This window comes from Arachis ipaensis, chromosome B9 (assembly GCF_059453495.1).
Source record: "Arachis ipaensis isolate K30076 ecotype BB chromosome B9, ASM5945349v1, whole genome shotgun sequence".
Classification (NCBI taxonomy): Eukaryota; Viridiplantae; Streptophyta; class Magnoliopsida; order Fabales; family Fabaceae; genus Arachis; species Arachis ipaensis.
Window position 1 is genome coordinate 11,898,227 of NC_142444.1, and position 16,109 is coordinate 11,914,335.

Consider the following 16,109-nt stretch of genomic DNA (forward strand, 5'->3'; position numbering starts at 1 on the left):
ATTCTAAGAAAGTGATGTCTCTTTTAATTCATCTTGACTAATGAGAGTCTTCAATGCATCTTGTAAAATAGTAAGACGTGTGGCTTTTGATAATCGTTAATCATTGTTTTGCCCAATTCTTGATGCATCTCCTGAACACATGATTTAGCCATGTTTGCAAAACCTTCTTTTATTCTCTTAGTTGTTGCTCTTGTAATTGGACCAATTGGCATATGATAGTTCTCAGTTTGTTCCATAGGGCTCGTATCAAAATTGTTGAGAGACAGTTTCCGGGTGAATCAAGTTTATGGCGCCGTTGCTGGGGATTTGTTTTGTATTGATAATTACTAAATTAGAGGATAACTAGATTGAGCAATTTTCATTTCTTTTGATTAATTGAATTTTAATTTCAGCTGTTCATTTTCATTTTCTTCAATGTTAGTTGTTTCTCTTTAATTTCTCTTACTTCTTTACTTTCCAGCAAAACTAACTCACTAACTCATTAACTGTTTGATTAATTGCCTCGATTGCTCTAACCACACTTTTTCATTAATTGTGAAATTCTTCACTTGCTGGTTACTGCTTGTTGTGGTACTTGTATGACAGGTAGAAGAGAGGTTTCAGCTTCCTTTGATAGTGAACCGGAAAGAACCTTCCTGAGATTAAGGAGGGAAGCAAGAGGAAAGAGGGTTGTTGGTGCAGAAGAAGAGGAGGAAGACTTGGATATAACCATGGAGGACGATATAGAAAACAATCATGAAGGAGAGGTGAATAATCATGCCAGAAGAGGTGCAGCCAACCCTGCTGGACAAGAGAGGAAAGTTCTGGGATCTTTCATCAATCCAAATCTAGGAAATTGTGGTAGCAGCATTCAAAAGCCAACTATCCATGCTAATAATTTCAAATTGAAGCCTCGGCTCATAACTCTTGTGCAAAACAACTGTTATTTTAGAGGAAGTGCCCAAGAGGACCCTAATGAGTATCTCACTAAATTTCAAAGGATATGTGACACAGTTAAATCTAATGGTGTTCATCCTGACACCTATAGATTGCTACTGTTTCCATTTTCTTTGAGGGACAAAGCATCAAAATGACTAGAATCATTTCCCAAGGAAAGCTTGACAACCTGGGAAGATGTAATGAATAGATTCTTAACAAGGTTCTACCCTCCACAAAAAGTAAACAGGCTAAGAACTGAGGTGCAGACATTCAGATAATAGGATGGTGAGACTCTCTATGAAGCATGGGAGAGATTCAAAGATTTGACAAGGAAATGCCCCTGATATGTTTAATGAGTGGGTGCAACTTCATATCTTTTATGAAGGGCTGAATTGTGAATCAAGGAAAGCTGTAGACCACTCATCTGGAGGTTCCTTAAACAAGAAGAAGACCATTGAAGAAGCCATTGATGTTATAGAGACATTGGCTGACAATGAGTATTTTTATGCCTTGGACAGAAGCAACAACAAGGGAGTCTTGGAATTAAACCATATGGATGCAATCCTGGCCCAGAATAAGATGATCACCAAGCAACTGGCTGAATTGACCAAGCAAATGGAGAAGAATCAGGCTGCAGCTATCCACACTCAACCATCACCTCAAGGAGAGTTGGAGACAGAAGAAGGAGTTAACTGGGAGGAAGCTAATTACCTTGGAAACTCATCCAAGCAAGATAATGATCCATATTCTAAAACCTATAACTCTGGTTGGAGGAACCACCCAAACTTTGGGTGGGGGAACCAACAAAACTAAGGCCAAGACCACTGACCCCATAATCCACTCCACTCACCAAAACTCCAACCAAAAACCATACCAGACCATACAAAACACTTATTCACAACCACCATACCAAAGTCACAACAACCACTCTCAACACCCCAATTTCAACCAACCATCACCACATGATGAGGACAGAATGGCTAAAATGGAAGCAATGCTTGCAAACCTTTCCAAGGAGTCTGAAGACATGAAAAAATTCAGGAAAGAAGTGAGAGGTGGTATAAAGAGCCGAGGAGAGATTCTTAAGAATCTTGAATCTTAGGTAGGACATCTTTCACAGCAGACTCCAAAGTCCACTGATAGTTTCCTAAGTGACACAGAAAAAAATCCAAGAGGAAAAATGAAGAAGGTGAAATGGGAAGAGTGTAAGGCAGTTACCCTTGCAAATGAAAAAATTCAGGAAGGAGATGCCAGCAAACCAACAGAGCACAACCAAGGAAGCTCCCAGAGCAACTTGGAGAAAAAGGAATAAGAAATTGGATCTGTACAAAGGAAAGAATCAACAAGGAAGGAAACTCCAAAACCTTATGTGCCAAAGGCACCATTTCCTCAGAGACTCAAGGGAGATGAAAAAGAAAGGTCATATTTTAAGATTCCTAGACATGTTTGCATCTCTCAGTGTCAACATTCCCTTCATCAAAATTCTCCAACAGATGCCCATATACATCAAGTGCATGAAAGAGCTGCTGACCAAGAAAGGAACCTTAAAAGGGGGACAAACAGTGACAATGAATAAGGAATGTAGTGCCCTCATTAAGAAGGACGTACTCATGAAGAAAAAAGATCCAGGAAGCTTTCATATTCCATGTGCCATAGGAGAGACAAAAATTGACAGAGGATTTTGTGACTTAGGAGCTAGCATAAATGTGATGCCTCTATCTCTTATGAAGAAGTTGCAAATCAATGAGCTGAGATCCACGGATGTAATCATCCAATTGGCAGATAAAACTTAGAAGCAGGCCGAAGGAGTAGTCAAAAGTGTATTGGTAAAAGTAGGAAACTACTTCCTCCCCACTGACTTTGTTGTTCTGGACATGGAGGAAAGTTACCTCCATCCCATTATTATGGGGAGACCATTTCTAGCCACTGCTAGGGTACTGATAGATGTGGAACAAGGAGAGTTAATCCTGAGAATACATAATGAACATCTCACCTTTCATGTTTTTAAACCTACATTTGAGTCTGAGCCAGAACCTAAAGAGTCAAAGGATGATCACAGCAACATGTGCACAAAGGAAAGCAACAATAAATCAGCAGCTGAACCACTGAAACAGTCTGTGGTGAACAAGCAAGAAATTTAAGAGATACAGCAACCAAGAGAACTAAAGAAAGAAATTAGGCCACAAGAGTTGGGAAGAGCATCTAACAAGGGACCCCCTGACACAATAATCACTGGAGCACTAATGGAAGAAGAGAAAAGGGTTGTGAAGAAATTGCCAAGAGGATGGAGAAATAAGAAAATTCCTACAGAAGATTTTTCCCCTGGAAACAAGGTGATATCAGCCCACCATCCATTAATCTCAACGCAGGTTCCGACACTTCCATCTCAGTTACCCCAAGTGTTCACAGTCAAAAAGGTCCTTTCCTTGGAACATGTAGAAATCATCAAGGAATCAAGTGGAGAAAGCTTCACTGTGAGGGGAGAAGATTTGAGGCATTACAATCTGTCCTAACAGTAAACCAACCGTCAAGCTAATGACGCTAAAGAAGCGCTCCATGGGAGGTAGCCCATGATTTATTTTCCTTGTCTTTAATACTTCAGTATGAATAATAATTGTTACTCTAACATGAATTCAAGCTCTCATAGACAACATTGACAACTATCCATGACATTGTGAAGCATATGATCCAATTCTAAGTTTGGTGTGCCTACAGACACACTAAGACACCTTTCAAAAATGATGATCATATTGCCATGTTGACATGTGTTTCTTGGAATATATAGTCAAACATTAAGTTTGGCGTTCTATATATTGCAAGAACAAGGTGTAAGAGTCAAAGTTCTTTTGAGTTTTGAAAGTCATGAAAGTGCAGCCATGTTATATAATTTTTAATTCATGTTTAGAAATAGAAAAATAAAGTGTTTATCATGATGGTTTAACCAAAAGTGACACTAATCCCGTTGAGATCTCAATGACAATACTTGGAGGAAGTAACACTTTGAACCATATAACCAAAGTGTTTGGTGTCTTCCAAGACTATATATAAGAGCACCAAAAGGAGTCATGGTTGGTTAAACAAGTATAAGGAATGCTAGCCAAATTTTTAGCTTTAAATATTAATTGTTTTCTTGCTGCCACTTGTTAGTACTTACTTCTTTTGTCTTGTTATGATGGTTAGGTGAGCAGAGAACTATTTAATGAAAGGGACAAGACAAGGAAGGATAAAGCTAGCATGAAGACAAAATGAGATCACATGGCTTGGAAGGTTGCTTCGTAAGGATAAAATTCTGCACATCTTTGGAAGAAGCCCTTAGGAGACCGACCCCACATGCCTAATGAAGAGGCAACTTTTGTCCTCATTCATCTTTACATGCAAACCCTTCATTCATAACCTGTCCCAAGGAATCCTAACCATCCATTCTTCATTAAAGCTTACTATAAATGGCTTCACTTGGACCATGCATATGAACTAAAATGTTCATACTTCTTGTACTCTAAACAAAGTCGGCTCTTGTGTTCTCTAGAACCAAGACCCAGAAACCGTGTTATTTGTGCAACAAAGCATCCTTGCTCATTTGCTTCCATAATACTACCTTACCTTCAAACATTTTTCCACCGAGAGTGAATCACACCAACCTCCCCTCTTCATAAACCTTCAACCCCTACTCGGCTAACCATCAAGGAAAGTATGGCATCTTCTTCAAGTTCCAAAAGAAAGAGAGGAAAGGAACCTGTTACTGAGGGAGTTGAAAACGACTATGATCGATGGAAGTTCAGATCATGGTTCTGCCAAATACAACTTAGGTGGATGAATGACAAAAAGATATATCCAGAAATCCCTTTCCTGTTGCCTGAGGATGGATGCCCAGAAATAAAAGCCAAGATTAGAAAGAGGAAATGGGAAGAGCTGACCTCACCAATCACCAGGATTAATACAAACATCATAAGGGAGTTCTATGCTAACACTACAAGGCTGGATATGACCGAAGCACCAACATACAAGAGTTTTGTACGGGGTGTGGAAGTAGACTTTAGCCCGAAGACCATTATGAAGGTATTAGGACTAAGGCCAGCACATTTTGATGAGCCAGGGTACCAATAAAGAGTGAACGGGAACCCAGATTATGATGAAATCTCTAGTGATATCTGTGTGATTAATACTGACTCTGAGAGAGACAATGAAGGAGGGCACAAGTACCTAAGGGGAGATCTCACTCCTGAAGCAAAATGTTGGTATGAACTTATAAAGAGATCAATTCTGGGCACAGTGAACACCTCAGAAGTTAACAAGCAAAGGGCTGTCATGCTACACTGTATAATAGTGGGAGGAGAGGTAAAGGTTCATGAGATCATTGCAAATGATATTCAAAAGATCTCAGAAAAAAATGCTGCTGAAGCCTGGCTATATTACCCAAGCACCATTATGAGGTTATGCATGAAGGCCAGAGTGCCACTGGAGGATGCAAACCCAACATGGCTGCATCCAGGCATGCCTATGACTCTCAAAAGGATGATGAATGTTATAGAGGCACAATAAAGTCGAAAACCACCAAGGAGGAGAAGGAGAAAGGAACCATAGGAGGAAGAAGAACAACAAGAAGAACAAGAAGAAGAGCAACAATTCAACCACAAACCAACATGGACATGGGCAGGATGCAAGAAGCAATTGAAAGGCTATCCGAACAGTACATGAGAGTTCAAGTGAAACAAGAAGAATTCCATTCACAGTACATGAGAGCTCAACAGAGACAAGAGGAGCTTCAGTTGAGAATGATGAGTCAACAGAGAGATTATGAGTCAAGATCTCTAGTTATACAAAGAGAACAAGCTTCACAATGTCAAGGAGCTTTCAACCAGCTGGGCCAACTTCAAGTTGATAATATGAGAGCTTTCAAGGAGTTCACGACTCTTCAGGATGCAAGGTATGAAGTTCAAGCTAATTACAACATAAATTCTCAGATCAAGCTCAACTACATTACGAAACATCTACATAATATGGACCCAGCTTTTCCAATTTATGATCAATACTTCAAGGAAAAAAGTGACATAGAAGTAGACAAAGCAATACGCCTTGAAGACAGAGTGGAAGAGACAATGAAGAAAGCTAGATTCTGGATAAAGCTAAAGGGAAAAGGTAAGGGAGAAACTAGTAAGCAAGCAAGCGAGAAGAAGAAGAAAGACAAACAAGATAAAAAATGAAAGGTGGACTTGCTCCTTGGTTATTCTATTCAATAAAGAAAGAACATGTCTGTTTTAGTTAATGGTCAACTTTTAGTTTAAGTCATTTTGCATTCCGTGTGTTTAATTTTGCAATAAGTGTGCTAGCCTAGGTTTGTGTGTTTTCACTTTCACTAGTTTAAATGCTTTTTTTGTCCCCTGAGTCTTTTCAATTCAAATAAAAGAAATGGTTGAACAAGAAGTGGAAGAGTTCCTTTTTAGCAAGAAGTAAAATAACATTGAGTGGTGGTATATATGCTGATTATGTAGTAGCTCACTTGTAATGAATAAAAGGATAGATTGTCCCCATTTTTAGTGTAAACTAGGATGCTGTCTATGAATCTTAACAAATAAAAATCCTTGGAAGAAAGAAAAACAAATAAAAAGAAAGAAAAAGAAAAGCCAAAAGTGGCAACAAAAATAGAAGAAAGCAAAAGAATAAGGCTATACACCAATAGCTTGGACCTTAGGATATATGTCTGTGGTGTCTTTGTACTAGGATCTGCTTGGATGATTAGGTTCTATGGAGTGCTTTAACACTTGGTAACTTGGGTTAACTAACCCAGGATTATCAACCGAAAATCCATTATCAAGAGCAACTTAGTTACAAGGCATTTAGTAACCGAAATAGGTGCTGGGCACCAATGTCTTAAGAGGAATTATGAGCCAAGTGTCTGTAGTGAATATGTGTTGAGTACAAATAAGCTAAGAAACTGCTACAACACATGACACTGAGCTAAAGTTTACAGAAAAAGAAAATAAAGAAAAGCAATTACCAAGGATGAGTAAATTATAAGAGGTCATACCAGTGTGTTAATTGATGCTTAAAGGAGACAGTTTATGCCTAAAGATCAATAAGAAGTGAGTTATTGCATCTTCTGCATAAAACCCCATGAACTAATAATAATTACTTGCTGATATGAACATCACCTTATGTTTCATTCTTTCTTCTCAATAAGTCAGTTCTTACTTAGGGACAAGCAAGGTTTAAGTTTGGTATTGTGATGCCAGGGCATCTTAGGCTAGCTTTACTATCCTTTTTCTTTGTTTTTAATAGGTTTTATGCACGTTCTTGAGCTATAAGTAAGCAATTGGGTTAGAAATTCATGTATGCCTAGATTCATTCAATCATGAGTAATTTGATGCAATTTCATGAGAATTATTCTATAATTACTTGTATACTAAGAATGATGAGAATTCACATGACTTTAGCAAGGCTTTGATGCATGTATTGTGATGCCAGGGCATCTTAGGCTAGTTTCACTATCCTTTTTCTTTGTTTTTAATTAGTTTTATGCACTTTCTTGAGCTATAAGTAAGCAATTGGGTTAGAAATTCATGTGTGCCTAGATTCAGTCAATCATGATTAATTTGATGCAATTTCATGAGAATTATGATATAATTACTTGTATGCTAAGAATGATAAAGATTCTCACGATTTTAGCAAGGCTTTGATGCATGTATTGGTTGATGATAGGTGAAAGAAAGCATGGAAGAAGGTTGAAGAAGGAGCCTGGAAAAGATGAAGAAGAAGCAACGTTGGTTGCCAAGTTGGACCACCAATGTTGCCTCAAATGTTGGAAGAGAGGCAGAGCAATTCTCTGTAAAGTGTGCTGATGCTCACGTTGGAGGGAGCGTTGGACATCTAACGTTATCCCCAACCTTGTGATAAAATATTCAATTATGGAGCTGAATGATTTTTGAGCGACGACGCGTACGCGTGAAAGAGCAAAATTTCTATATCCACGCACACGCGTGGAATGGCAAAATTGACCATCTATGCGTATGCGTGGGTCACACGTACGCGTCACTAAACGAACGTTGGAGTCCAACGTTGCCTCAAACGCTAGCCTCCAACGTCCGCGATAAAGAGCCCAGAATTTGGATTTGAAAAACTTGAATCGACGCGTACGCGTCAGTGACGCTTACGCGTGGATGGGAAAAAGGGCGATTCACGCGTAAGCGTGGAGTACGCACACGCGTGGATATGCCAACGTTGGAGGGAACGTTGGAGGTCCAACGCTGAGGCTGATGCACGAAATTGTGATCTCTTGCAGCGGCGCTAAAAACTTGGTGCGCGCGAATATGATCTCAACACTTCTTCACAATTCGTCCAAGAAATAAACCTTATGTGAGTAAGGGTCGATCCCACGGAGATTGTCAGTATGAAGCAAGCTATGGTCACCTTGTAAATCTCAGTCAGGCGGATTTAAATGGTTATAGTGAATTGATAATTAAAATATAATTAAAATATAAAATAGGATAGAGATACTTATGTAATTCATTGGTGAGAATTTCAGATAAGCGTATAGAGATGCTTTCATTCCTCCTGAACCTCTGCTTTCCTGCTGTCTTCATCCAATCATTCCTACTCCCTTCCATGGCAAGCGTTATGTAGGGTATCACCATCGTCAATGGCTACATCCCGTCCTCTCAGTGAAAATGGTCCAAAATGCGCTGTCACCGCACGGCTATTCATCTGTCGGTTCTCGATCATATTGGAATAGGATTCAGTAATTCTTTTACGTCTGTCATTACGCCCAGCACTCGCGAGTTTGAAGCTCGTCACAGCCATCCCATCCCGGATCCTACTCGGAATACCACAGACAAGGTTTAGACTTTCCGGATCTCAGGAATGGCCGCCAATAATTCTAGCCTATACCACGAAGACTCTGATCTCATGGAATGGAAGACTCGGTTGTCAGGTGAGGCAACCATGCGTCATGAACCAGGAGACTAAGAGATACGCACTTAAGCTATTGCAAGTAGAACGGAAGTGGTTGTCAGGCACGCGTTCATGGGTGAGAATGATGATGAGTGTCACGGATCATCACCTTCCTCAGGTTGGAGAACAAGTGTATATCTTAGATAAGAAGTAGGCTTGAATTGAATAGAAAAACAATAGTACTTTGCATTAATTCATGAGGAACAGCAGAGCTCCACACCTTAATCTATGGTGTGTAGAAACTCTACCATTGAAAATACATAAGAATAAGGTCTAGGCATGGCCGAGAGGCCAGCCTCCAAAACGTGATCAAAGGATCAAAAGACAATCCAAAGATGTAAATACAATAGTAAAAAGTCCTATTTATACTAAACTAGTTACTAGGGTTTACAGAGATAAGTAAATGATGTAGAAATCCACTTCTGGGGCCCACTTGGTGTGTACTTGGGCTGAGCATTGAAGCTTTCACGTGTAAAGGTCTTCCTTGGAGTTGAACGCCAGTTTGTAACGTGTTTCTGGCATTTAACTCTGCTTTGCAACTTGTTTCTGGCGTTTAACTCCAGAATAGGGCAGAGAGCTGGCGTTAAATGCCAATTTGCGTCATCTAAACTCGAGCAAAGTATGGACTATTATATATTGCTGAAAAGCCCTGGATGTCTACTTTCCAACGCAATTAAGAGCGCACCATTTGGACTCCTGTAGCTCCCGAAAATCTACTTTTAGTGTAGAGAGGTCAGAATCCAACAGCATCTGCAGTCCTTATTCAGCCTCTGAATCAGATTTTTGCTCAGGTCCCTCAATTTCAGCCAGAAATTACCTGAAATCACAGAAAAACACACAAACTCATAGTAAAGTCCAGAAATGTAATTTTTATTTAAAAACTAATAAAAATATATTAACAACTAATTAAAACATACTAAAAACTATGTAAAAATAATGTCAAAAAGCGTATAAATTATCCGCTCATCACAACACCAAACTTAAATTGTTGCTTGTCCCCAAGCAACTGAAAATAAAATAGGATAAAAAGAAGAAAATATACTATAAATTCCAAAATATCAATGAAACTTAGCTCCAATCAGATGAGCGGGACTAGTAGCTTTTTGCCTCTTGAATAGTTTTGGCATCTCACTTTATCCATTGGAGTTCAGAATGATTGGCATCTATAGGAACTCAGAATTCAGATAGTGTTATTGATTCTCCTAGTTCAGTATGTTGATTATTGAACACAGCTACTTTATGAGTCTTGGTCGTGGCCCTAAGCACTTTGTTTTCCAGTATTACCACCGGATACATAAATGCCACAGACACATAATTGGGTGAACCTTTTTAGATTGTGACTCAGCTTTGCTAAAGTTCCCAATTAGAGGTGTCCAGGGTTCTTAAGCACACTCTTTTTTTTTTGCTTTGGACCTTGACTTTAACCACTCAGTCTCAAGTTTTCACTTGACACCTTCACGCCACAAGCACATGGCTAGGGACAGCTTGGTTTAGCCGCTTAGGCCATGATTTTATTCCTTTAGGCCCTCCTATCCACTGATGCTCAAAGCCTTGGATCCTTTTTATTACCCTTGCATTTTGGTTTTAATGGCTATTGGATTTTTGGTCTTGCCTTTTGGTTTTAAGAGCTTTTGGCTTTTTCTGCTTGCTTTTTTTCTTTCTCTTTCTCTTTTTTTTTTTCGCCATTTTTTTCTTTTTTTTTTTCGCAAGCTTTCTGCATTCACTGCTTTTTCTTGCTTCAAGAATCAATTTTATGATTTTTCAGATTATCAATAATATTTCTCCTTTTTCATCATTCTTTCAAGAGCCAACATATTTAACATTCATAAACCACAATATCAAAAGACATATGCACTGTTCAAGCATTCATTCAGAAAACAAAAAGTATTGTCACCATATCAAAATAATTAAACCAGTTTCAAGGATGAATTCGAAACCATGTACTTCTTATTCTTTTGTAATTAAAACATTTTTCATTTAAGAGAGGTGATGGATTCATAGGACATTCATAGCTTTAAGACATAGACACTTAGACACTAATGATCATATAGTAAAGACACAAACATAAATAAAGTATAAGGCTCAAAAATTGAAAAACAGGAAAATAAGAACAAGGAGATTAAGGAACGGGTCCACCTTAGTGAGGGTGGCGTCTTCCTCTTCTTGAAGAACCAATGGTGCTCTTGAGCTCCTCTATGTCTCTTCCTTGTCTTTGTTGTTCCTCCCTCATAGCTCTTTGATCTTCTCTAATCTCATGGAGGATGATGGAGTGCTCTTGGTGCTCCATCCTTAGTTGTCCCATGTTGGAACTTAATTCTCCTAGGGAGGTGTTGATTTGCTCCCAATAATTCTGTGGAGGAAAGTGCATCCCCTGAGGCATCTTAGGGATTTCATGGTGAGGAATTTCCTCATGTTCTTGTTGAGGTCCATGATCTCTTGTTTGCTCCATCCTTTTCTTAGTGATGGGCTTATCCTCATCAATGAAGATGTCTCCCTCTATGTCAATCCCAGCCGAATTGCATAGATGGCAAATAAGGTGAGGAAAGGCTAACCTTGCCAAAGTGGAGGACTTGTCAGCCACCTTGTAGAGTTCTTGAGGTATAATCTCATGAACTTCCACTTCCTCCCCAATCATGATACTATGGATTATGATGGCCCGGTCTACAGTAACTTCAGACCGATTACTAGTAGGAATAATTGAGCATTGAATGAACTTCAACCATCCTCTAGCTACAGGCTTAAGGTCCAGTCTTCTCAATTGAACTGGCTTGCCTCTTGAGTCAACTTTCCATTGAGCTCCTTCTACACATATGTCCATGAGGACTTGGTCCAACCTTTGATCAAAGTTGACCCTTCTAGTGTAGGGGCGTGCGTTTTCTTCCATCATTGGCAAGTTGAACGCCAGCCTTACATTTTTCGGACTGAAATCTAAGTATTTCCCCCGAACCATGGTAAGCCAATGCTTTGGATTCGGGTTCACACTTTGATCATGGTTCCTAGTGATCCATGCGTTTGCATAGAACTCTTGAACCATTAGGATCCCGAGTTGTTGAATGGGGTTGGTGAGAACTTTCCAACCTCTTCTTTGGATCTCAAGTCGGATCTCCGGATACTCATTCTTTTTGAGCTTGAAAGGAACCTCAGGGATCACTTTCTTCTTGGCCACAACTTCATAGAAGTGGTCTTGATGGACCTTTGAGATGAATCTCTCCATCTCCCATGACTCAGAGGTGGAAGCAATTGCCTTTCCTTTCCTCTTTCTTGAGGATTTTTTGGCCTTAGGTGCCATTGATGGTTATGGAAAAACAAAAAGCAATGCTTTTTACCACACCAAACTTAAAATGTTTGCTCGTCCTCGATCAAAAGAAGAGAGAAAGAAGAAGAAGAAGAAGAAGAAGAAGAAGAAGAAGAAGAAGAAGAAGAAGAAGAAGAAGAAGAAGAAGAAGAAGAAGAAGAAGAAGAAGAAGAAGAAGAAGAATGGAGAACAGGGAGAGAGGTGTGTATTCGGCCAAGGGTAAGAAGAAAGGGTTGTGTTGTGTGAAAATGAAGAAGGAATGAGGGGTTTATATAGGGGTGGGGGGGTTTATGGTTCGGCCATTAGGGTTGGGTTTGGGAGGGATAAGAGTTTGAATTTTGGAGGTAGGTGGGGTTTATGGGGAAGAGTGGATAGAGGTGATGGGGAAGAGTGATTGAGGTGATTGGTGAAGGGTATTTGGGGAAGAGAGTTATGAAAAGGTGTGAAGAGGAGAGAAGAAGTGGTGGGGATCCTGTGGGGTTCACAGATCCAGTGGGGTCAAGGACTTAACATCCCTGCTCCAATTAGGCGTGTCAGACGCCATTAGCATGCATGTCTGGCGTTAAATGCCAGCTTGCTGCCTGTTCTTGGCGTTAAACGCCCAAATGTAGCCTGTTTCTGGCGTTTAACGCCAGATAGATGCTTGTTTCTGGCGTTAAACGCCAGCTTAATGCTTGTTTCTGGCGTTAAACGCCAGAAAGATGCTTGTTTCTGCCGTTTAAATGCCAGAATGCTCCTCCTCCAGGGTGTGATGTTTTTAATGCTGTTTTTCATTTTGTTTTTGATTTTTTTGTAGTTTTTGTGACTCCACATGATCATCAACCAGGATCCTGTTTCTTTTGAGGTAATTTCTGCCTATCCAATGCATTCAGTTCATTGGTGAGCAAGGGAGGTTCATCTTCCCAAGTCTCATTACCAAATAATTTGGCATTCAACTTCATAATTGCACCAAGGTACTTAGCAACTTGCTCTTTAGTAACGTCTTCATTCTCTTCAGAAGATGAATACTCATCAGAGCTTATGAAAGGCAGAAGGAGGTTTAATGGAATCTCTATGGTCTCTAGATGAGCCTCAGATTCCTTTGGTTCCTCAAAGGGATACTCCTTAATTGTCACTGGACGTCCCAGGAGGTCTTCCTCACTAGGATTCACATCCTCCTCCTCCTCTCTGGGTTCGGCCACACCAAGCAAGGTAATGGCCTTGCACTCTCTTTTTGGATTATCTTCTGTATTGCTTGGGAGAGTACTAGGAGGGGTTTCAGTGACTCTTTTACTCAGCTGGCCCACTTGTGCCTCCAAATTTCTAATGGAGGACCTTGTTTCATTCATGAAACGTAAAGTGGCCTTAGATAGATCAGAGACTATATTTGCTAAGCTAGATGGACTCTGCTCAGAATTCTCTGTCTGTTGCTGAGTGGATGATGGAAAAGGCTTGCTATTGCTAAACCTGTTTCTTCCACCATTATTAAAGCCTTGTTGAGACTTTTGTTGATCCTTCCATAAGAAATTTGGATGATTTCTCCATGAGGGATTATAGGTGTTTCCATAGGGTTCACCCATGTAATTCACCTCTGCTATTGCAGGGTTCTCAAGATCATAAGCTTCTTCTTCAGAAGATGCTTCTTGAGTACTATTGGATGCAGCTTGCATTTTATTCAGACTCTGAGAAATTATATTGACTTGCAGAGTCAATATTTTGTTCTGAGCCAATATGGCATTCAGAGCATCAATTTCAAGAACTCCCTTCCTCTGAGGCGTCCCATTACTTATAGGATTCCTCTCAGAAGTGTACATGAACTGGTTATTTGCAACCATGTCAATGAGTTCCTGAGCTTCTACATGCGTTTTCTTTAGGTGGATAGATCCACCTGCAGAATGGTCCAGTGACATCTTTGATAGCTCAGACAGACCATCATAGAATATATCCAGGATGGTCCATTCTGAAAGCATGTCAGAAGGACACTTTTTGGTCAGTCGCTTATATCTCTCCCAGGCTTCATAGAGGGATTCACCTTCTTTCTGTCTGAAGGTTTGAACATCCATTCTAAGCTTACTAAGCTTTTGAGGAGGAAAGAACTTGGCTAAGAAAGCCGTGACCAACTTATCCCAAGAGTTCAGGCTATCCTTAGGTTGAGAGTCCAACCATATTCTAGCTCTGTCTCTTACAGCAAACGGGAAAAGCATAAGCCTGTAGACCTCGAGATCAAACCCATTGGTCTTAACAGTATCACATATCTGCAAGAATTCAGTTAAGAACTGAAAAGGATCTTCTGATGGAAGTCCATGAAACTTGCAGTTCTGTTGCATCAGAGAAACTAGTTGAGGTTTTAGCTCAAAATTGTTTGCTCCAATGGCAGGAATTGAGATGATTCTTCCATGTAAATTAGAATTTGGTGCAGTAAAGTCACCAAGCATCTTCCTTGCAATGTCATTATTTTCGGCCATGTCTCCTTCTTTTTCGAAAATTTCTGTAAGATTTTCTCCAGAGAGTTGTGCTTTAGCTTCCCTTAGCTTCCTCTTTAGAGTCCTTTCAGGTTCAAGATCAGCTTCAACAAGAATATTCTTATCCTTGTTCCTGCTCATATGAAAAAGAAGAGAACAGAAAATAATAGGGATCCTCTTTGCCACAGTAGAGAGGTTCCTTTATGTGAGTAGAAGAGAAGAAAAAGAATTCGAACACAGAAGGAAGGAGAGGGTTCGAATTTTTAAGAGGGAGAGAAGTGTTAGTAGATGAATAAACAATTAGAAGGAGATGAGAGATGGAAGAACTCAAAAATTAAATAAAATAAAAAAAAATATTTTTTTAATTTAAAATTAAAGTTAAAATTAAAAAAAATGAATTTAAATTAAAAGTTAAAACAATTAGTTACTTAAAAAGGAATTTTGAAAAAGAGGAAGGTGATTTTCAAAAATTAAGAGAGAGAGAATTAGTTAGGTGGTTTTGAAAAAGGTAAGAATCAAACAAGATAAGATTAATTGAAAAAGATTTGAAAGTCAATTTTGAAAAGATAAGAAGTTAGATAAGAGGTTAGAAAAGATTTTGAAATTGATTTTAAAAAAGATGTGATTGAAACTTATTTTGAAAAAGATTTGAAAAAGAAATTTAAAAAGATTTGATTTTAAAAATTAAAGTTGATTACTTGACTAACAAGAAACAAAAAGATATGATTTAAAATTTAAAGATTGAACCTTTCTTACTAGGCAAGTAACAAACTTAAAATTTTTGAATCAATCACATTAATTGTTAGTAAAGATTTTGAAAATAGAAATAAGAAAAAGATTTTGAAAATAAATTTTGAAAATTTTCGAAAATTATGAAAGAAAAGTGAAAAAGATTTGATTTTTGAAAAAGATTTGAAAAAGATAGAATTTTTCTTTAATTGAAAATTTGACTTGACTCATAAGAAACAACTAAATTTTAAAAAGTTTTGAGAAAGTCAACTCAAATTTTTGAAATTTATGAGTGAAATAAGGGAAAGATATTTTTTTATTTTTGAATTTTTAATGATGAGAGAGAAAAACAATAAAAAGACTCAATGCATGAAAGTTTTGGATCAAAACAAATGATGCATGCAAGAACACCATGAATGTCAAGATGAACACCAAGAACTTATTTTTGAAAATTTTTAAGAAAAGAAAAACATGCAAGACACCAAACTTAGAAATTTTTAGTTTTTAGACACTATGAATGCAAGAATGCATATGAAAAACAAGATGCAACACACAACAAGAAAATATGAAGATCAAACAAGAGGATTCATCAAGAACAACTTGAAGATCATGAAGAATGCAATGCATGAATTTTCGAAAAATACAAGAAAGAGATAAACATGCAATTGACACCAAACTAAAAAAATTGACTCTAAACTCAAATAAGAAACATCAAATTTTTGGTTTTTTTTTTTTTGAAAATTAATTTGAAAAAGAAAAATAAGGATTTCAAAATTTTTTAA

The 16,109-nt window shown here is 38.5% G+C and overlaps 2 non-coding genes across 2 annotated transcripts; one reads left to right on the top strand and one right to left on the bottom strand.

The window, feature by feature from the left end:
* Nucleotides 1–1,163: 1,163 nt before the first annotated feature.
* Nucleotides 1,164–1,269, bottom strand: LOC148543744 (small nucleolar RNA R71). The gene has a single exon (XR_015900282.1). It is a non-coding gene; the product is annotated as a small nucleolar RNA R71 (small nucleolar RNA).
* Nucleotides 1,270–14,100: 12,831 nt separating this feature from the next.
* Nucleotides 14,101–14,208, top strand: LOC148543745 (small nucleolar RNA R71). Its single transcript, XR_015900480.1, has one exon. It is a non-coding gene; the product is annotated as a small nucleolar RNA R71 (small nucleolar RNA).
* Nucleotides 14,209–16,109: the final 1,901 nt, after the last annotated feature.